General features: G+C 46.1%; 1 protein-coding gene and 2 non-coding genes across 3 annotated transcripts in view; all 3 read right to left on the reverse strand.

The window, feature by feature from the left end:
• Positions 1-22677, reverse strand: part of LOC140189167 (uncharacterized) — a 420311-nt gene that overhangs the window by 153660 nt on the left and 243974 nt on the right. The window lies entirely within an intron of this gene.
• On the reverse strand, positions 14751-14824 carry trnan-guu (transfer RNA asparagine (anticodon GUU)). The gene has a single exon. It is a non-coding gene; the product is annotated as a tRNA-Asn (tRNA).
• Positions 16721-16792, reverse strand: trnaa-cgc (transfer RNA alanine (anticodon CGC)). The gene has a single exon. It is a non-coding gene; the product is annotated as a tRNA-Ala (tRNA).

Raw genomic sequence — 22677 nt, forward strand, 5'->3', positions numbered from 1 at the left:
CATTCATCTGCCCACATCAGAATTTTGTTTAGATCGACATGTGTTGATTCTGCTGCCTGATGTTTATCAGCCCATCTCTCTAATATTATGTCATCTACAAACTTAACTAGTTTAATTGAAGCAGCCGTCAAACTTATTCTTGTGGAACCCCACTTTGAACATTTTCCAGCTGTGAAAATGATCCTCTCACCATAACTCATTGTTTTCTCTTTTTGAGCCAATTCTCCACACATTCGCACACCACACCCTGAATCTCTACATCCTGTAATTTGATTATCAATCTCTTGTGGGGAACCTTGCCAAAATCCTTCTGAAAATCCAAGTACATTTTTACCTCTTTACCTCTTTAGCTCTCAGTAAGTTTTTACCTCTTTATTGTTATCATAAATTTTACTTGCCTCTTCATAGACCTGCAACATATTTATAAAACGTGATTTACCCTTTCTGAACCCATGTTGACTTTCTGCTAACATAAGACCATAAAACCATAACACATAGCAGGAGTAGGCCATTTGGCTCATCGTGTCATTTAATCATGGCTGATCTTTTTTTTCTCCTCCTCAACCCCATTTCCCGGCCTTCTTCCTATAACCTTTAATGTCACGTCCAATCAAGAATCTGTCAATCTCTGCCTTAAATACACCCAACGACCTGGGATCCGCAGCTGCACATGGCAACAAGTTCCACATATTCATCACCCTCTGGCTAAAGGAATTTCTCCGCATCTCTGTTTTGAATGGACACCTCACTAGCTTGAGTCTGTGCCTTCTTGTCCTAGACTCTCCCACAATGGGAAGCACCCTTCCACATCTACTCTTTCCAGGCCTTTCAATACTCGAAAGGTTTCACGGAGATCCCCCCTCATCCTTCTAAATTCCAGTGAGTACGGATGCAGAGCCATCAAACGTACTTCGTATGACAACATTTTCATTCCTGGTATCATCCTTATGACCCTTCTCTGGACCCTCTGCAATGCCAGCACATTTCTTCTGGGATGAGAAGCCCAAAGCTGTAGACAATAATCAAGGTGAGGCTTCGCCAGTGCCTCCAAAAAGCCTCAGCATCACATCCCTGCTCTTGTATTCTCGACCTCTTGAAATGAATGCTAACATTGCATTTGCCTTCCTCACCACCAACTCAACCTGCAAGTTAACCTTTAGGGTGTTCCGCACAAGGATTCCCAAGTTCTTTTGCATCTCTGATTTTTGGATTTTCTCCGCATTTGGAAAATAGTTTGCACATTTATTTCAACTACCAAAGTACATGACCGTGCACTTTCCAACATTATATTTCATTTGTCACTTTCCTGCCCATTCTCCTAATCTGTCTAAATCCTTCTGCATCCTAACTATTTCCTCAGCGCTACCTGCCCCTCCGCCAATCTTTGTATCATCTATAAACTTGGCAAGAAACCCATCTATTTCATCTTCGAATTCATTATATACAGCATAAAAAGAAGTGGTCCCAACACCGACCCCTGCGGATCATCACTAGTCACTGGCAGTCAACCTGACAAGGATCCTATACTCCCACTAGCTGCATGCCTGTCCTTATCAGATGACTTTACAACTCGTTCTTTACTAATGCTTCCCTTATCTTACCCACAATACACGTTAATTTTACTGGTCCACAATTACAAGTGTTAGTGCAGTCACCCTTCTTAAATACCGGTAAAATGTTACCCCATTTCAAGTCCTTCAGGATTTTACCAATCTTCACAGAATTTTGAATAATTCTTGTTAGGTGTTTGTGTTTTCAATCATAGACTAATTTAAGTACCCTTGGATATATGTTGCCTGACACTGAGATTTATTAACTTTCAGCCTTTTCACTTTCTAAGATCTCAGAGTCACTTTAAGCAACTTTATTTTTCTCTACACTTACTGTCAGATTGCTAACATCTTTTCAGGTGAACACTTTAGAAAAAATAAGAGTTGAGAGTATCTGCTATGTCCTTCTCTGCATAATTTAATACCCCACTGTTATTCCAAATACACTTAACTTCCCTCTTAACGTCTCTTTTACGACTAAAGTATTGACAAAGTCCCTTGGGATCAATCTTATCATTATCAGGAATATCCTTCTCAACCTGTCTTTGGCAATCACAATTTCTCACTTGACTATAGCTCTCATTTGCATATGCCCCGTGGTTAAAATGTATGACAGGGGTGCTATTTTTTTCAGTATTCCATATATAGATGTCACCCATGTACACAAGGAGCAATATCCTACACGCAATGCCTGCACCATTCAGCTCGCCTTTGGACTCTGGAAGGAAACCGATGTGGTCACCTTCTATTTGCTCCATGCAACACTTGGCCTGCGGGCCTGATCTCCGTGATCTTCAATGTCAAGAGCGTAGCAGTTTTTAAGCGAGGTTCTCAGACAGTCAGCCTGAGTCCACTAACACTTTTTGGAAACTTTTGCCTGTACCTGATTCTATGAATTTCTTGAAGTTCAAAACGAGACGAAGGAACCCTGGTGGTTCCCCTGTGGCAGGGAAAGTAAACGTCAGGCAGTGTGGTAGTGACAGGAGACTCAGTACTTAGTGGGGACAGACAGTTGATGCTGTGACAGCAAAATAAACTCAAGGATGGTGTGTTGCCTCCCTGGTGCTGGAGTCCAGGGTGTAGAGGTGCGGCTGTAGGATATTGTCAAGAGGAAGGGTGAAAAGCCAGAGGTCCTGGTGCAAATTGGCACCAATGTCATTGTCAAAAACTAAGAGATCCTACATACTGCGTGTATAGAATTAGGAAAGAGGCCTCTTTCTATCTGTCACCCATGTACACAAAGATCAGTATCTTGTGGCCAGTGAACACACCATCTATCTTGCCTTTGGTCTCTGGAAGGAAACCAGTGCGGTCTGCAATAAGGTATAATTGCAGTTCCACTCAGAGCACCTCCTCAGACCCAGGACAGCACACAATGGCAATACTACAATTTGTGAGTGTAATCACACTTACAGCAAAATTTTCCCAACCGGACACAATTTGACAACTGTACTAGTCCTGGAATCGCTGAGATTTGCTCTCAGAATCAGGCACTGGCTCTCGCTGCTCCTCATCCTAGACCGAACTTCGCAATCTGACCGTGAACTTGGGCTCTGACTCTGCAGGACATAACTGTCATTGATATGGCCCTCACCATATCCACAGTAACTGCACTGTCTCATATCACCGCTTTCCTCCTGTCTTCCATGTACACAAAGGACAGTATATTGCGGCCAGTGAATGCACCATTCAACTCGCCTTTGGTCTCCGGAAGGAAACCGATGCAGTCACCGACTATTCGCCAGTCAGCACTGGTCCATGAACAATTCTGCTAACTTTTGCCTGTACCTGATTCAATGAATTTCTTAAAGTTAAAAATGAGATGAAGAAACCCTGGTGGTTCCCCTGTGGCAGGGAAAGGTAAAGTCATGCAGTGCATTAGTGTTTGGGAACTGGATAGTTAGTGGTACAAACAGGAGATACTGTGCACACAAAAGAGACTCTAGAATGCTGTGTTCCCTCCCGGGTGCTGGGGTCCAGGTGTATCAGGGTGGCTGCAGGATATTCTCAAGGGGAAGGGTGAACGGCCAGAGCTCGTGGTGCATAATGGCACCAATGTCATTGCCAAAAAAGGGGATGAGGTTCTACAGACTGAGCATATAGAGACAGGAAATAGGGTGAAGAGAAGTACCTCCAAGGTAGTAATTTCCGGATTACTCCCCGCGCCATGGGCGAGTGTAGCTAGGAATGGAATTACAGCATAATTGAATGAGTGACTGAGGAGATGGTGCAGGGGGCAGGGTTTCACGCTCGGATCATTGGAACCTTTTACTGGGCAAGGACTGATCTGTCGAACAGGGAGGGGTTACACCTGAACTGGAGGGGAACGAATATGCTGGCCAGGAGTTTTGCTAATGCTACTCAGAGGGTTTAAACTAGTTTTACAGGGGGCTGCGAATAGGAACAGCAGACAGTAAGTGAAGGATTGGACCCGAAGGCAGATATCAGTGAAAATATGGCCAGGCAAAATCAAATTAACAGGTATTATTAGACATATATTTTCAATGGCGTGTACTGAATGTCAGGAATATTATGGATAAAGGTGATTAACATAGAACGTGAATCAGTACATAGAACTACAATGTTGTGGCCATTACAGAGGCTTTGTTGAAAGATTGGCAGGGATGCGAGATTAATCTACCAGGCTTTTGAAGTTTTTGAAAAGATAGAGAAGGAGGTAAAAGAAATGTTGGTTGGACTACCATCCAGGGACAATATCACAGGTGCACTCGGGGCATATCTAGTGGAGGGTTCAGACGCTGAATCCATTTGGGTCGAACTCAAGAACAAGAAGGGAGCAATCAAACTAATGGGATTGTACTACTACCTAGTGTTGGGTAATGAGTCTATTTAGGTGGCTGCCCCCTCAGTGGGTGAGCAGTTAGCTGACAGAGACCTCAGCTCCCTCAGTTTTAAGATAGTTATAGATAAAGATGGGATTTTTTTTAAATTGGAGAAGGGCAAATTACGAGGGTATTATGCAATGACTCAGAAGGGTTAATTGGAAATAACATTTCTTCTGGAAAATGCACATCAGACATGGGGAGAGTGTTTAAAGATCAATTGCACAGTGTACAGGAAAGGTATATTCCTTTTAGAGGGAAGGACAGGGGTGGAAAGAAAAGGGAAACTTGGATGACCACAGAAATGATAAATTTAGTCAAGAAGGAAAAGGAAAATATGTCACGTTTTGGAAGTCAGGATCAAATGGAGTAGATGAAGGATATACAGAATCCAGAAAAGAACTAAAAAAGGAAATATATGATAGCCAAAAGGGGCCATGAGAAGTCAATGGCAAGTAGAAATAAGGTAAATCACAAGGTACTCTGTACATACATAAGATAAGAAGATAACTTGGGAGAGGGGAGGATACCTCAATGATAAAAAGAGAATCATTTGCTTGGATGTGCAGGATATGAGTGAAATACATCATAAGTACTTTGCTTCAGTATTTACCAAAGGGGAACGATTTGGACTAGGAGACAGTGCTGCATGCATAAATATGTCAGGGAATTTGGAGGGCAAGGAGGTAGATCCCTGTCTCAGAGCCCAATGTTAAGCTGTCTTTAAAGAAAGTGAACTCTCGCAAGGTGGAAGGTCCCAATGGCGTACCTTCTGAGACTCTGAGAACCTGTGCTAACCAACTGGTGGGAGTATTCAAGGGCATTTTCAGCATCTCACTGCTACGGGCAGATGTTTCCACTTGTTTCAAAGAGGCAGCAATTATACGAGTGCCTAAGAAGAATAATGTGAGCGGCCATAATGACTATGGTCTGGCAGCACTAACATCTACAGTGATGAAATGCTTTGAGAGGTTGATCATGACATGACAGAAGTCCTGGCTCAGCAAGGTCATGGACTCATTGCAATTTGCCTGTCACCACAGTAGTTCAACAACAGATGCAATTTCAATGACTCGTCACATGGCGTGAGACAACCTGGACAACACAAGCACCGATGACAAGACTATTGCTCAGCATTTAATGCCATCATTCCCATAATCCTGATTGAGAAGTTGCAGAACCTAGGCCTCTGTCCCTCCCTCTGCAATTGAATACCCAGCGTCCTAACCATTAGGCCACAATCTGTGCAGATTGGTGATAACCTCTTCTCTTTCTTGACAATCAACACTGGCGAACCTCAGGGGTGTGTGCTTAGCCCACTGCTCTACTCTCTCTATACCCTTGACTGTGCGGATAGCAATAGCTCAAATACCATCTATAAATCTGTTAATGATACAACCATTGTTGGTAGAATCAAAGGTGGTGATGAGAGGTCCTACAGGCGTGAGATATGCCAACTAGTGGAGTGATGTCGCAGCAACAACCTGGCACTGAATGCCAGTAAGACGAAAGAGCTGATTCTGGATTTCCAGAAGGGTATGATGAACGAACACATACCAATCCTCATAGAGGGATCAGAAGTAGTGTGACTGAGCAGTTTCAAGTTCACGGGTGTCAAGATCTCGGAGGATCTAACCTGGTCAAAACATATGGATGCATTTATAAAGAAGACCAGACAGCAACTATACATAATTTGGAATTTAAAAAGATTTGGTACGTCAACAAATACACTCAAAAAACGTCTATAGATGTACCGTGGAGAGTATTCTGACAGGTTGCACCACTGTCTGGTAAGGAGGGTGGGGTGGGGGAGGTGCTACTGCACAGGACAGAAAGAAGTTGCAGAGGGTTGTAAATTAAGTCGGCTCCATCTTGGGTACTTGCCTACAATGTACCCAGGAGATCTTCAAGGAGCGCTGTTTCAAAAGGGCAGCATTCAATATTAACGACCTCCAGCACTCAAGGTATGCCATTTTCTAATTAATTCCACCAGGTAGTAGGTATAGAAGCCTAATGGCGCACATTCAGCGTTTCAGGATCAGCTTCCCGTCTGCCATCCGATTCCGAAATGGACTTTGAACCCTTGGGCACTACTAATCAATTTTTCCTGTACTGTAATTCATTTACTTACTTGTTGAATATTATTATTTTATTTTGTTCTTTTCTTGTTCTATGTCATGTATTGCATTGAACTGCTGCTGCTAAGTTAACAAACTTGATTCTTATTCTGATAATAAGGGTAATGACACAATAAGGGGATTGGGAAAATCAGGTTGGTGTTCAATCACAGTAGAGGGAATTTGTTGAACGCCTACGAGATGGCTTTTTAGAGCAGCTTGTGCTTGAGCCTGCTCGGCGAAAACCTATCTTTAGACTGCGTGTTAATTAATAGCCCTGATATCATAAGGGAGCTTAAAGTGAAGGAACCCTTAGGAGGCAGTTATCATAATATGATTGAATTCATACTGCAATTTGAGAGGGTGAAGAATTATTCACATATATCAGTATCCCAATGGAATAAAGAGATTTACAGAGACATGAGAGAGGACCTTGCCCCGATGGATTGGAGGTTGATAATGGCAGGGATTACAGCGGAGTAGAGTAGATCTCACATTGACAGGAGTACCTATAAAGTAGGATACAAAAGTTTTTTTTTTGGTTATATAGAGAGTAAAAAGGAGGTGAGAGTTGATATTGAACCAATGTCAAATGATGCTGGTGAGATAGTAATGGGGGACAAAAAATAGAAGATGAACTTAATGAGGACTTCACATCTGTCTTCACTGTAGAAGATACTAACTATGTTCCAGACGCCTGTGAGTGTCAGGGAGCAGCAGTAAATGCCATTGTTAATAAAATAACAAAAAACTCTCGGCAAATTCAGATGTTTTAAGGTGGATAAGTCACCAGGACCTGAGGATCTGCATCTCAGATTCCTGAGAGAGGTTGCTGAAGAGATAACGGTTATGATCTTTCAAGCCTCCCATTTCCTGCCCTGGGCTGTAGTACTCGCCCTATTGACAGCAAATTTCAATTCAGCCAATGTAAAGTCATCATCAATGGCATCTCAAACAACTCTTGTTTCTCAAAAATCTTCCTACTGTCCATCAAAATACACTGTCATCTCTTAATACACTCATCCCCTATACTGTTGAGTCCATGTATCTTTGTAAACGCATTTCACGGACATTCTGCATTTTATTTGTCTGTTGCAGCCAAATTTCCATTCTCCAATAATACTGGAATCTGGTTTTACCTCCGACACCATTCACTTTCTTCAGCATTCTCCTCAACACTGTCAGGCCAGTTTCCCTCTCAAATGTTCCGTAAAATCTCTTCCAAGCTGCCCTGATAGCATTCCTAATAACTCTCATTGCCATTGCTCGTTTCCTCTGAAAAGCCTCAGCAAAGCTTCTTGCATTAACCTGCATTTCAACACACGAAATGCCCCTCTCCTGTCTCTGCTGGCCTCTGAACATTTCTGTGTCCAGCAAGGAACACATTTCTTACCAGCTCTCCGGGACACCAAAGGAATGGCTCAACGGGCAGATCCACACACTTCGGAAATTACACTCTGATAGTCTTCTTCCATATTACTGCCGAGAGACGATTGATCAAATGATTTCTCACACTTAAAGGAATTTTCCCCAGTTTCCTCTCATAAAACACCATTTAGTAACACAACTCAAATTCTGATAGCGTACTTTGACGCTTAGATTACACAGGATTGGAAAATTATCACTCCCCATACCATTAACCCTTACATTCCAGCTACTGTCCAGCAAGTGGAGCAGAGATAAGAGTCAAGTCCAAATAAGAACCCCACCTTTGGCAATATCCACTGTTACCTCTCTTCCATAATTTAAATAGAGTAAATCAGATTCTGCCAGAAACTCATCTACTGCCGTCCCATTAGCTTCTGTAGTCTTACTGACACAAAGATCATGATGTGCACTAAAATCGCCACACAAAAAAAAGAATAAGTTCACAGCATTCTTCCCAACCATTTGACAGATAACTTCTAATCCGGATTATAAAAAGTTCATAATTTTGATCTCACCCCATGGATATAATAATTTAATAATCATTCATTCATTTTTTTCTTTGGAAAAGGCAGAATTCTTTCAAATAAACTCTCTTTCACAAAGATGCCACTCTCCCCCCCACAGCTACGTGTCTATCATATCTCACATCATCATAACCCGGAATCTTGAACAATACATGTGATTGCAGCAAGTTTCTTGTACACAAATAACACCCAAGGGAACACCAAAACAGAGTCTTTAAATTCCTATCATTTGACTAACAGTCTTGTTGCATTCCAATGAAGAACTGTGAGTTGATTGGAAATTATCAACATACAGCACCCTGTGTACAATTACCTTCCCCCACCAGCCCATTCCCTCCACTATCATCCCCCAATCACCCTTCACCACCAAACCCTTCCCAATCACCCTCCACCAACAGTCCATTCCTTCTACAATCATCCTCCAATCACCCTCCACCACCAGACAATTCCCCAATCACTCTCCACCACCAGCCCATTCCCAATTACCCTCCACCAACAGTCCATTCCTTCTACAATCATCCTCCAATCACCCTCCACCACCAGACAATTCCCCAATCACTCTCCACCACCAGCCCATTCCCAATCACCCTCCACCAACAGTCCATTCCCTCTACAATCATCCTCCAATCACCATCCGCCACTAGACAATTCCCCAATCACTCTCCACCACCAGCCCATTCCCAATCACCCTCCACCAACAGTCCATTCCTTCTACAATCATCCTCCAATCACCCTCCACCACCAGACAATTCCCCAATCACTCTCCACCACCAGCCCATTCCCAATCACCCTCCACCAACAGTCCATTCCCTCTACAATCATCCTCCAATCACCCCCCACCACCAGACAATTCCCCAATCACTCTCCAGCACCAGCCCATTCCCAATCACCCTCCACCAACAGTCCATTCCCTCTACAATCATCCTCCAATCACCCTCCACCACCAGACAATTCCCCAATCACTCTCCACCACCAGCCCATTCCCAATCACCCTCCACCAACAGTCCATTCCCTCTACAATCATCCTCCAATCACCCTCCACCACCAGACAATTCCCCAATCACTCTCCACCACCAGCCCATTCCCAATCACCCTCCACCAACAGTCCATTCCCTCTACAATCATCCTCCAATCACCATCCGCCACTAGACAATTCCCCAATCACTCTCCACCACCAGCCCATTGCTTCTACTATAATTTCCCAATCACTATCTACCACCAGCCTGTTCCCAATCGCCCTCCACCAATAGACCATTCCTCAACCACTGTCCCATCCCTCTACTTCCATTTCCCAGTCATTCTCAACCAGCAGCCCACTCCCTCTACTACCAATTCTTAAATCTTCTCTCCAAAGTACTTCATGCACCTGTTCTGCAGGAGTCTCCACTAATCCCAAACACTTTCATGCTGTATCCATCACTATTCTGAATCTATCAGATTTCTTTCCCACCTACACTCTTCCATTAGCCACAGCACACAATACCACAAGAAAATCTATTTTTACGAATCAACACTTCACGACATGCCTCATTTCCCACATTGCCCGCTTTCACATCTCTCCGTGGTCTTCCTCCATCTGAATGCTCGTAAGTGTCTGTTTTAATCCAACATGCACCATATGCAGAGAAGTAAATCCTCGTGGATTCAGAAGAAATGTTATTCGTTAATTCACCTTCTGAACGTCTTGAGTCTTTTGTAAAGCTGGACAACCTAAATGAGCAGCTCTCTGAGCATGCGCACAGATACAGCATCTTGCATCAGCACCAACGTCACAATCCCCATATTCATGTTCACCTCCGTATTTTGCACATCGCTATTTCCCCCTTCAAGAAGAATGAACATGTCCCACCCTTGGCATTTAAATCAATGCAACGGCGGAGGGTGAAACCGTTTGACAGAATAACGAATGCAGCCTGAATTCATCAGAAAAGCACAACAGAACGGGCTAACACGTTCCCTTCTCTCAAAGTCTGTAATCTCTTAGCCAAAGCTATCTTACCCCCTCTCAGGTTGTCCTACTATGCTCCGCACACAAACACACACTCAGGTACAAATGAAATAACATCCTGAATCTTCGTTTCTCCTACCAATGTACTGACAATTTTACTTCCGTCCGTAGTCTTCATTTTCACCAATTTCTCCTGTTCCCACACATGTAGCCTGCAGCCGCTCATTACTCAGACATACTGCTGACGTTACCAATACCCTTCTGAATAACATTAGTTAGTCTAACTAGATGAAGATGTTTATCACAATAAGATATGAAAGTAATCATTGCCATGAAATCGACAATATCTTCTACCCGAGTCCTTCTTCCCTTACCGGGCATCCCTCCTCATCCAAACCCGTTCGTCCCGACTCATGTTCCATTTATATCTTGCCAAATCTATTCCATACTATCACTGAACTCCCCATCTGCCGCATCTGACTTTCCCAACATTGGCAGCCCTCAGTCACATTTTAGATGTTGCAAACCGCCAGCCAGCCCCCGCCACTGTCGCCCCAACACTCTGCAGGTGTCTCCCCTGCCCTCCCCCCCCATTATGCATCCAAACTACAACCGTGACCGGTCACCTTCTTGGACCCAGTTCCGATGGCCGGGCCTAGGTTTCCCCCGGATTTCTCCGCTCCACTACCTCAATGTACCGCTTCGGGCCAGGGGCCTTTCCATTCCCAGCTGCATTAAAGCCGCTGCTGCAACTGGGCGAGGGAATAGAAGAGCACATGTCTTTAGCTGTACACTGTCAATCAGGCCTGAGGGCGGAGTCTCGCAGCGCATGCGAGCGACTGTCGCCAAAGTGCGAAGCGCCTCCGGACCGTCCCCCAATTCACCTTATGAGGGTCTGAGAAGAGGTTTTGGGGACTGCAGGTGGGACGGGCTCGCTTTAAACCTGGAATTAGACATATCTCAACTTCGATCGTTCTCTGCAAACTGCTGCAGGTGTCCATTTGCCTGTCTTCTCCACACAGTCACACAGACGCACTGAGGAAGACGGCACGATTGCTGGGACCGTACGGGAGTTGATATCTTACAGCACAGCCCCGGTTTAATGTTTTCGGAGTGACGGGGTGTGACTCCGAACGGCGCCCAGATACAGACTCGCTGAGGGAATGATTGGGGAAATATTTTGAAACGAACCGTCGTCTCTTTTTCTTGGAAACTCTCAGGTTCTGAGCTCACTGCAGACTTGTTCCATCGTCTCAATGAGCAAGAACTGATCATTTCAACACCGTTTTTTTTTTTGGTCGTTTTACATTTGAAGCAGGAAACTGTCTCCCCAAAGAGGAACTGAACCCCGGCCTCCACAAAGAGGAACTGAACTCCGGTCTCCCACGTGACGGGCGAGGATACTAACCACTGAACTAACGAGGATATACAACGATATGGAATCTGTCACACAGATTTCAGAGTACAGGAGAACTCACAGAGTCACCCTGACGTTTGTTTGTTGAGTGTGGATCTGCCGCTTTTTACCCGTCCCTTTCTCACTGTGTGACTGGAGGGTCTCAGGATTCTTTAGCGATTCAGTCACTTACTGTGTTCAAGGACTGGCCAAAGGAAGGGATCCCATCAGTGTCTGGTTTGAAAGGACAATTATAATTAGGATTTGTTTTCCCATTTGCTGATGCGCGAGGCAGGACCCTATCAATAGCCCTTCGACTCGTTCAGGAGTCTGCTTTAACCCAATCTGATTCCCGGAGTAGACTCAACGGGTGTTGTAGAACTCCGAACTGCTGGAGGATGGCGACATTAATGACCGGAATAGGACCTGCAGCAGAGTGAGGAATGATCCGGCAGGAAGCTGCTCCTTGACAGGTCGAGTCACATGGAAACATGGGAGACGCTTCACTACTCGAATCTCATACAACATCATGGAGCGATGGTGGTATAGACGATGTTTCTACACAGGCATATGAATATGTACGTGTGGAGCGATATGGAGAGAGGGACAAAGTGAACATCGCCGATGACCGAAAGCCAAGCGACACACACAAAATGCTGGAGGAACTCAGCAGGTCAGGCAGCATTTATGGAAAGGAGTACAGTTGGCGTTTCGGGCTGAGTACCATCATCAGGACTGAAGAAAAAAATGATGAGGAATCGTTAGAGGGTGAGGGGAGGGGAGGGAGAAACACAAGGTCATAGGTGAAACCAGCGGGTGGTGGGGGCAGGGGTTGAAGTAAAGATCTGGAACGTTGATTGGTGAAGGAGGAGGTATTACCAGAAGTTCAAGAAATTGATGTTCATGCCATCAGGTTGGTGGCAACCCAGACGAATATAATGTGTTGCTTCTCCAACCCGAGTGTCGGCTCATCACGACAGTACAGGAGGCCATGGGCTGCCATGTGAGAAATGGAATGAGAAGTTGAATTAAAATGGGTGGCCACTGGGACCCTTATGCCTTATGCTCCTAGGCCAGATGCGACGTTGTAGTAGTGGAAGCCATCGGGAGATCTCGCTTTTTCTGGTGGACGCAGTGCAGGTGCTCGGCGAAGCGGTCTCCCAATCTGTGACAGGTCCAACAGATATACAGCAGGCCACACCGGAAGCACTGGATACAGTAGATGACCCCGAAAGACGCACATCTCAAGTATCTACTTACCTATAAGGACTGCTTGGGACCCAGAATGGTCGTGAGGGAGGATGTGTAGGGACAGGTGTAGCACTTGTTTCACTTGCAAGGATAAGTGCCAGGCGAGAGATCAGTGAGGAGGGACGAACGCACACGGGATTCACGAAGGGAGCGACCCCTGCAGAAAGCAGAAAGTAGAGGGGGTTGGGAAGATGTGTTTGGTGGTGGGATCCCGCCGGAGATGACGGAAGTTAAATATAATTGTGTGCTGGAGGCGCGGGCGGGGGGGAGGTAGGTGAGGAGAAGACGAACCCTCTCCCTGGTGGAGGACGCGAGGATGAAGTGGGGGGGGAGGGCGGTGGGAAGACGTGAGCATAATGGAAGAGATTCTGTTGAGGGCAGCTTTGATGGTGCAGGAAGGGAAGCTCTTTTCTTTGAAACAAAGATAATATCTCCTTTGTTCTTAAACGAAACGCCTCACCCTGAGAGAAGATGCGGCGGAGACGGAGGAATTGAGAGAAGGGGATGGCATTTTTACAAGCAATGGGGTGTGAAGAGGTATAATCCAGGTAGCTGTGGGAGTCTCTGTGTTCAAAATAGATATCGGTAGGCACGGTGTGTTCAGAGATAAAGAGAGAGAAATCGAGAAAAGGGAGGGAGATGTCCGATATGGGCAGATAGACTTCTGGGCTGTGTGGAAGTTGGAGGGAAAGCTGATGAAGTGGATGAGCTCCGCATGGGTGCGGAAAACAGAGCACTGCTCTCGGTTATGTAGCGTAGGAGAAAATAGGAGGGATACCAATGTAGGTTGGAAGATAGACTGCTCCACATAGCCGACAAACAGACAGGCATAGCTGGGACTCATGCCAGTGTCTGTGGCTACACCTTTTGTTTGAAGGAAAGGGAGGAATCGAAGGACAAATTATTAAGTAGCGACAAGTTCCGCCATACGGAGGTGCATGGTGGTATAGGAGATCTGCTTGGGACTGGTATCCAGACGGAAGCGGAGAGATTTGTGGCCTTCCTTGTGGGGGGTGGACGTCTATAGGGACTGGACATCCAGAGTGAAAATAATATGACCGGGGCCCTATGTGGCATGCAAAACGATTAGACTTCAACTGAAAGATCGAGGAATCAAAATTAAATTAAATCAAACCACGGCATTAGACCCGGCAATTCCGTTAGTTCCAAGGATGTAGCTCGAGGAAACATACACTTCATGGTCAAAGAGAAGTGGATCTTACGTACTCCTGATAAAAAGATATAATGCACCCCGGGTATTCTCTCTTCTCATTCCTCTATCCGGCTGAATGTGTTGGACAGCACCTACTACAGTTCAAGGATACCTTCAGCTCCTCTGTTATGTATATTGAATGGTGCCCGAGTAGAACAAGATGGACATTTGCCCTCGCAATCTACGCCGTTGTGATACTGCACCTAATTATTTACCCGCACGGTGCTTTCTCTCTCTCTCTGTTACACTTTATTCTGCATTTTGGTTTTGTTTTACATCGTCCTCTCTCAATACACTGTGTAATGATTTGATCTCTATGAACAGTGTGAAAGAGAAGCTTTTCGCTGTATTTCGGTACGTGACAAAAAGATTAAATCCCACTGAACGTGATGGGGCAGTAGCAGGGAACGCCGGTCTCCGGACAGCTCAGCGTTTCCCGGTGGGCAATACAACGCACAACAAAAGCTGCTGGATCACCAGCGTCCCTGGGTGGGCTCGAACCACCAACCTTTCGGTTAACAGCCGAACGCGCTCACCGATTGCGCCACAGAGACAAGCCGGGAAAATCTGCCATTCCAATGTTAGAAGATGGTGACTGGTAATTGATAGTGTGACCCGGCTTATCACAATCTGCATGAATGGTTTGCATCAGAGGTTAGCAGACAACGTGAAACAGAAAACGTTCAAACCACAAACTTGTCAGAATTAGAAGGGGAAATAACAATAGATTCCCAGTGCATCGCCAAGTACTTCGGCCACGAGTACACAGTCCTCAAAGAAGGACATTTTACATGGGACGTAATCACTGTGTCCCGGGACGGATGAGGACAGCACCGATCCCGGGGTCGGAGAACCAGGACTGTTCCTGAACTAAAAGCCGAAACAGCCGGAAATACTCCGCAGTTTAGGAAGCGACTGTGGAGAGAGATACAGAGTTCACGTTTTAGGTCGATGACCTTTCACAGCTCCGAGCTCGCAGTCAGACGGAAGGAGTCTCACGGAGTCTCTGCAGGATGGCCTGAGATGGGTGAAGGCACCGATTCCACTCGCCCTCTTCTTTCTGACTCTTTGAACTGTAAACCTTAAATCGAGCACAAGAAGAGCCTTTGTTTAGCATTTAAAATGTGGCAGAGGCAGATGAAGTAACTATTTCTGGAAACATTGTTCCATGTCACTGCGTGTTACGCCGAATAACTATAAATACAGAGTCGCTGAGGGGAGATTTATCGAAGCTGAACACAAAGTCCCGTCCTCTCGGCAGACTCTCCCTTCCCGGGGTCACTGCAGATCGACTGTTTCACATCGCCAAACAACCGATCACTTCAACCCCAAACTCAGATATAACCTCTTTAACCCTTTTCAATTTACTTTGAAAATTCGAGTTACAATTACATTTAATATGGAAAGAGCAATACCGTTTCCCTGACGGGGAAATTGACCCCGTCTTCCCCGTGCAGATGGGGATACTAACCACTAAACTAACGAAAATTCAGTGCGAAACAGCGATCTGACATTGAGATTTCCGAGGAGAGGATACTTCACTGAGTCACCCAATGTTTGTTCGTTGACTGTGGCACTGGCGCATTTCACAGACGCACTTTTTACTGTGCGACGGGACAGTCCTCGGAATCGTTTCCGATTCAGCTGTTCATTGCATAAAGTTTCCATCCCGGCATGATTGTGTTTTGGGAAAGGGAACATTCGTCAACAGGATTTAACTGATGCAAGAAAATATTTTTCCAAATTTTCCACTTTGCCCACACTGGAAAGTCTGGCTCTATTTCTACTCCCTAAATATAGGTAGGCACTGATGTCCGCAGCATCAGTACTGAGGACTAAAAATATATGGACAAGGGAGGTGCAGCGGCTCTTGTAGGAGAGCTTTAAATCTGTAGACAGGACTGTGTTCAGGGACTCATCTTCGAGTCCCAATGGGTTACGCCACAGCTGTCACTGACTTCATTAAAACCTGTGTGGATGAGTGTGCGCCTACGAAATCATATTGTACATATCAGAACCAAAAGCCTCAGATAAACCAGAAATGCCCATCTCCGATCGTTGCACACATGTAATTTAAAATCTTTCTTCATTTCTCCTTCCATTATTCAACTGAAAGCGGTGGATTCCCAAGTATCTGGACATAATGTGACAGGTCGCGGTGTTAAAACGCACTGATAAGTGATGAATACAGCAGAAGATGGTTTCGATCCATCGACCTGGAGGTTATGGGTTCCGCGGATCCGCTGGGACACTGTGCTTCACAGAGCAACTGGAATTGCTGTGCAATGAATGTTGCGCAATGTTATTTGAGTTTCCCTACGGATACAGCAAGGGCCCGTTCTTAACTCTCCCACATGTTACAGGCTTATCCCGTACTTCAATGAGGGAAATGAAGGCTGAGCGTAGAGTAAGTTCTTCATTTGTTTTTCGCCCATTTATAAAACATTCTGTGGAGATGCCGGGGATTGAACCCGGGACTTCATACATGCGAAGCATGCGCTCTCCCACTGAGCTACATCCCCGATGTCGAATTTATGATGAAATCTTCAATCTGATCCCATAGATCAGAATTAGGTTATGTGGCTCATCGAGTCTGCATCACCATCTGGTCATGGGGGTTGATCTATGTTTCCCCTCTTCAGTCCCAGTTCCCCGCCTTCTCTCATAGGTTTTGTTGCCTTGTCCAGCCAAGAGAATATCTCGCTCTGCTTTCAATACCCCTAACGACCTCGCATCCGCCGATGCTTGCATCTGCATCTGCTTGAAATAGACGCCTCTCTCTCTTGAGACTGCGACCTCTTATCCTTAACTCCACCACCGTAGGGAATATCTTTTCCTATATCTACTCTGTCTAGGCCTTTCAACATTCGAAAGGTTTCGATAAGATCCCACCTAATCTTTCTAAATACCACTGAGTACAGACCCAGAGCTATCAAATGTTCCTCATATGATAACCCTTTCATTTCCGTGGTCATTCTTGTGAACCTGCTCTCCATCATCTCCAATGCCAGCACATCTTTTCTGAGATGAGCAGCCCAAGACTTTCAAAATACTTTTCCTTAAAGAAACCATACTTACTTTGTCTAATCTTGTCCTGTGTCACCAAGTACTCCATAACCTCACCCTTAATAGTAAATCTGAGTAGCAAATTGCAAAGGCTGGACGTTGAAAGATATAAAACAAAAGATGGAGTGGCTGATTCTGCCTTTCGAGTCTGCTCGGCCATTTATTGCAGTGGACAGGATTTGAATCTTCCCGAAGACAACCCAATGGATTTCCAGTCCAATACCTGAACCACTCGGCTAGGATTACCATGTTCTCCACATGCGACAGAGGGACTCAATTATAGAGGCACAGGGTTTCTTCACATCGCGACCACAAACCCCGAGATCGCCAGGTGGGCCTCAGCGTCAGAGACAATGGTGCCTGCCGTTTCCCCGCTGTCCTGGAGAAGGCGGAGTGGGGCTTGCTTCCTGAGCTACTGATCTACGTGAGCTGAGGGGGCTCTCAGTGACGGAGCTCCAGGACGCTGGCCCGGCGCCCTGGCACTGATCGATATGGAAAGTCTGCAGGTAGCAGGACCGGCGCCCTAACTTATTTCATTCTTGTCCTCCTTTCTGATCCATCCGCCAACCTGACTCAGCCGCTTCCGAGGGCCGTCACCAGATAACAATTTTGGTGTGGAATAGACTCACATCTAGTGGAAAACGAGTGAGGACGGCGGGTTCTGTGCTCCCAGCATTCCAAAATCCGATAAAAGCCAGATATAAGCAATTAATAGTGGGCAATAGGAACTCGGAGAGCACGTTCAAAGTCCAAAGTAGTATCATTATCTAATTACGTATATGTCAACATCGACTACTCTGGCATTCATGTACCTGCTGGCTTTCAGAGTAGATCTGAACAATACAACAGCATCAATGAACAAAAAGCTACACATTAAAAACTATTAATTAATGGCCTTAAAGTTCTCCGCTTCCATCTGGATACCAGACCCAACCAGCTCTCCTCTGCCACTACGCACCTCCGTCTGGAGGAACGTCCTCACTCAATAATTTCTCCTTCGACTCCTCCCATTTCCTTCAAACAAAAGGTGTAGCCATAAACACTGGCAGGGATCCCAGATGTGCCTGTCTGTTTGTCGGCTTCCAGGAACAGTCTATCTTCCAGCCTACGTTGGTATCGCTCCATAATTTTTCCTCCGCTACATAACCGACAGCAGTGCTGCTGTTTTCTGCACCCATGCGGAGCTCATCCACTTCATCAGTTTTGCCTCCAACTTCCACCCTGCACAACAATTTACCTGGCCCTTATCCGACACCTCCCTCCTTTTTTTTTATCTCTTTGTCTCTCTCTCTGAAGGCAGCTTGTCTACTGATATATCTATTTTGAACACGGAGACTCTCACAGCTATCTGGACTATACCGCTTCCCACCCCGTTACTTGTGAAATGCTATCCTCTTCTCTCAATGCCCCCGTCTCCACCGCTTCTGCTCTCAGGATAAGACGTTTCATTCAAGAACAAAGGAGATATCGTCTTTTTTCCCTCCCTTCCTCCACCATCAAAGCTGCCCTCAACGGAATCTCTTCCGTTTTGTTCACGTCTGCCCTCATCTCATCCTCGCACCCTCCACCAGGGAGAGGGTTCGTCCTGTCCTCACCTACTTCCCCCCAGCCTCTGCTTCCAGCATACAATTCTATGAAACTTTTGCCATCTCCGGCGGGATCCCACCACCAAACACATCTTTCCCTCCCCCCTCTACATCCTACTTTCTGCAGGTATCGCTCCCTATCTGAATCCCATGTGCGTTCATCCCTCCCACTGGCACTTATCCTTGCAAGTGAAGCAAGTGCTACACCTGCCCCTACACCTCCTGCCTCACTACCATTGAGAGTCCCAAACAATCCTTTCAGGTAAGGCGACACTTCACCTCTGAGTATTTGAAGGTCATCTACTGCATTGAGTGCTCCCGGTGTGGCCTCCTATATATCGGTGACACCTGACACAGATTGGGAAACCACTTCACCGAGCACCTACACTCCGTCCAACAGAATAAATGACATCCCCCTCTGGCCGCCAATTTAATTTCACTTCCCATTCCAATTCCAACATGACAGCCCATGGTTTCCTGTATTGTCGCCATGAAGCTACACTGAGGGTGGAGGAGCAACACATTATATTCGTCTGGGGAGCCTCCAACCTGATCGCATGAATATAGATTTCTCCAACTTCTGGTTATGGCACCTCCTTCACCAAGCCCCGGTCTCGTTTCCCTCACTGACCTTATCTCCTTACCCGCCAATCACCTCCCCTTTCATTCTTCCATGGCCTGCTGTCCTCTCGTATTAGATTCCCTGTTCTCCAGCCCAGGATCTCTTTCACAAATCAAGGCTTCAAGACTTTAATTCACCAGCCCCTCCCCCGGCGGTTTCACCCATCACCTTGTGTTTATTTCTCCCGTCCCCTCACCGTCTGAATTCAATTACTCGTCGATTGTTTCTCCTGTCCGGATGAAGGGACTCGATCCGAACCGTCGACTGTATTTTTCCCAAGATGCTGCCTGGCTTGCTGAGTTCCCCCAACATTTTCTGTGTTGCTTGGATTTCCATCATCTGTAGATTTTCTCCTTGTGCCTCTATCGATGTCGCTCCACACGAACATATTCATGAGCCTATCTAAAAACATCGTACACCCTTCCATCTCTGAATCTGGCAGCCCGTTCCAAGCACCCACGCCACTCTGTCTAAAAACGTGAGCCACACATCTTCATTAAACTCTCTCCCACTCCGACCTTAAATTCATTCCCGGTAGAATTTCAAATCCGTACCCTGGGAATCGAATTCTGACTATCTGCCCAATCTATGTACCTCATAATTTTCGACTTCTTAATTCGGTCAAGTTTCCTCTTAGGCGCTGACATTCCAGTGAAGGCAAACAAGCTCAATCATTTTAATCAGGCAACATCGGGGAACCACTTTGCAAATCCTGCCAATCCTTCCTGTGAAATGCCATTCTTGCAGAATCTGGAATAGAATCAAGACAGGATTGAACGGGAAACTCTTGAGGGACGTTAATTCCATCTCTGATCCACGACACAGTGAATGATAATTAATGAAGCCATCTTACACTCACAACATGAATTAGCGTGAGTCGATTACTTGGCCCTTGGAGTTCTGCGTAGATCGTGTCAATGTAAGAAGTTTATTTGTTGTGTAGTCTAAAATGGTACAGTGTGCCATGGCTGGAAATCGAAGCCGGGTCAACTGCTTGGAAGGCAGCTCTGCTCACCAGTAACAACCATCGCTCAATGACGTTGCAAAAGATTGGAGGAGTAAGGTGTCTCCCATAATTCCGTGTGACTCGATCAGTCCCCAGGCAGCTTTCTGTCGGATCATTTCTGCTGCAGATCCTATTCCGGTAAATTAGTGTCGCCATCTCCCAACAGACCAGAGTTATACAATCCACGGCGAGCATACTCCAGGAGTCAGACTGTGTTAGAATCGATCCCTGAACGAGCCGAAGAGCTAATAATGGGGTCCTGCCTCGCGCAACACCAAATGGACAAAGAAATCCTGATTATAATTGTCCTTTCAAACCTCTAAGGATGTCGGATGGATCAGGAAGATGGAGGGGAGTGAACCAGTCCGAATATTGACACAGCCATCGGGCAGACTCCCCCATCGCCGTCACTGCTTGGACGCGTGGTCAGAATTCTGCAGCCCCGTCACTGAAAGCCCAGTGGGAGTTCTCTCATCCCACGTAGAGCAGCGACCGAGGAAGGCGGCCCAGCACGTCCTTCTCCATGACAGCCGGGAAACGGCAAACACCGTTGTCCCTGCTGCTGAGACCCACATGGGGATCTGGGGGCGAGGGGAGGGGGTGTTGTGTTCACAGAGTGAAGAAACCTGTCCCGCTCTATTTGAATAAATGCCCAAATGCCCGCGTTGAATTCAGCTGCACGTGAATATTGTTTCACCTTCCACAGATGCTAATGGTTCTGCTGCCTATTTGCAGCAGTTTTCGCTTTCAGTTCAAAGGCAAGTCTGTTTCTTTGAAACCGGGATCACGACTGCCCCTGTCGCGTGTGGAGAACGCTGTAGTTGTGGCCAAGAGGTTATGACGATAGACGATAAATCCATTGTGTTTTCCCCGCGCAGATTCGAATCCTGTAGACTACGTGTCTCCAGCTTTTTATCTTTATATTCTCTGTGACTCCCTGATCCATTTCACGAATGCGGGTTTTTTAAAAAAATCGCTCCAAAAACCAGTCTCTGGTCTCCGCTTCTAAACCCGGGGAGAACCGATTTACTGTATTCCATTTCCCTTCGGGATTTCTCTGTGGCACAAAGGGTGAACAGAGAACAGAGAACAGAGAAGTCTACACCACATTATAAGTTCTTCGGCCCACAACGATGTGCCGACCATGTAACCTACTCTAGGAACTGCCTAGAATATCCCTTGTGCATAGCTATCTATATCTCTCAGCTTCATGTGCCTATCTAAGAGGCTTTTAAAAGCCCCTATTGTAACCGCTTTCACCACCGCCACCGGCAGTGCATTCCACGCACCCACCACTCGCTGCGTGAAACACTTACCCCTGACATCCCCTCGGTACCTATTTCCATGCACCATATAATTATGTCCCTTCGTGTTCGTGATTTCAGCCATGGGAAACAGCCTCTCGCTATCCACATGATCAATGACCCCCATCATCTTATACACCTCTATGAGGCCAGCTTTCATCATCCGTCGCTCCAAGTTCACTCAACCTATTCTCATAAGGGACCCCCTCCAATGCAGGCAACATCATTGTAAATCTCCTCTGCACTCTCTCTAGAGTAACAAAATACTCATGGACTAAGATGTTAACTGTCCTGTGCTATCACCAGTGGGATCATTCGTTGATCTGCCACCTGTCTTCAGGAGTTTCGGCAGCTTATGATCAAGACTCCCTCGAGGTGGTGGGCCAGCAGTGCTAAAGCACCACCTCCAACTGGTGAGCTTAAAAACTTGGCATCTGCCTCTATCAGAGTTGCTGGTCACTTCCATCCAACAGATAGTCTGCTCTTCAGGTGTCTATGCAACTACTGAACGGTTTGCAAGATATGTATACACAGTCTGACTATCTGCCCCTCTGGACATACTTGGTCCACACCCATGCTGATCCTTTCTCTGCTGCCTCAGCTACAGCCCTGCTGGTTGACTTGATCTCTCTTCTAGTGAAGCCAAGGTCACGCAGCCACTTCTGGAGAGTGAACGCAATAAACCCTCGTCAGCCTACTTCGAATGGATAGCATGAGGCTTTCCACCCTCTGTCTCTGCACTCTGATCTTAACTCTGCATATTTGGCTAACTTGCGCTCATGGGCTTCATCGATGTTGTCTTCCCGGGGGACTGTGAATTCAC

Source organism: Mobula birostris, chromosome 28, assembly GCF_030028105.1.
Source record: "Mobula birostris isolate sMobBir1 chromosome 28, sMobBir1.hap1, whole genome shotgun sequence".
In the NCBI taxonomy this organism is placed as follows: Eukaryota; Metazoa; Chordata; class Chondrichthyes; order Myliobatiformes; family Myliobatidae; genus Mobula; species Mobula birostris.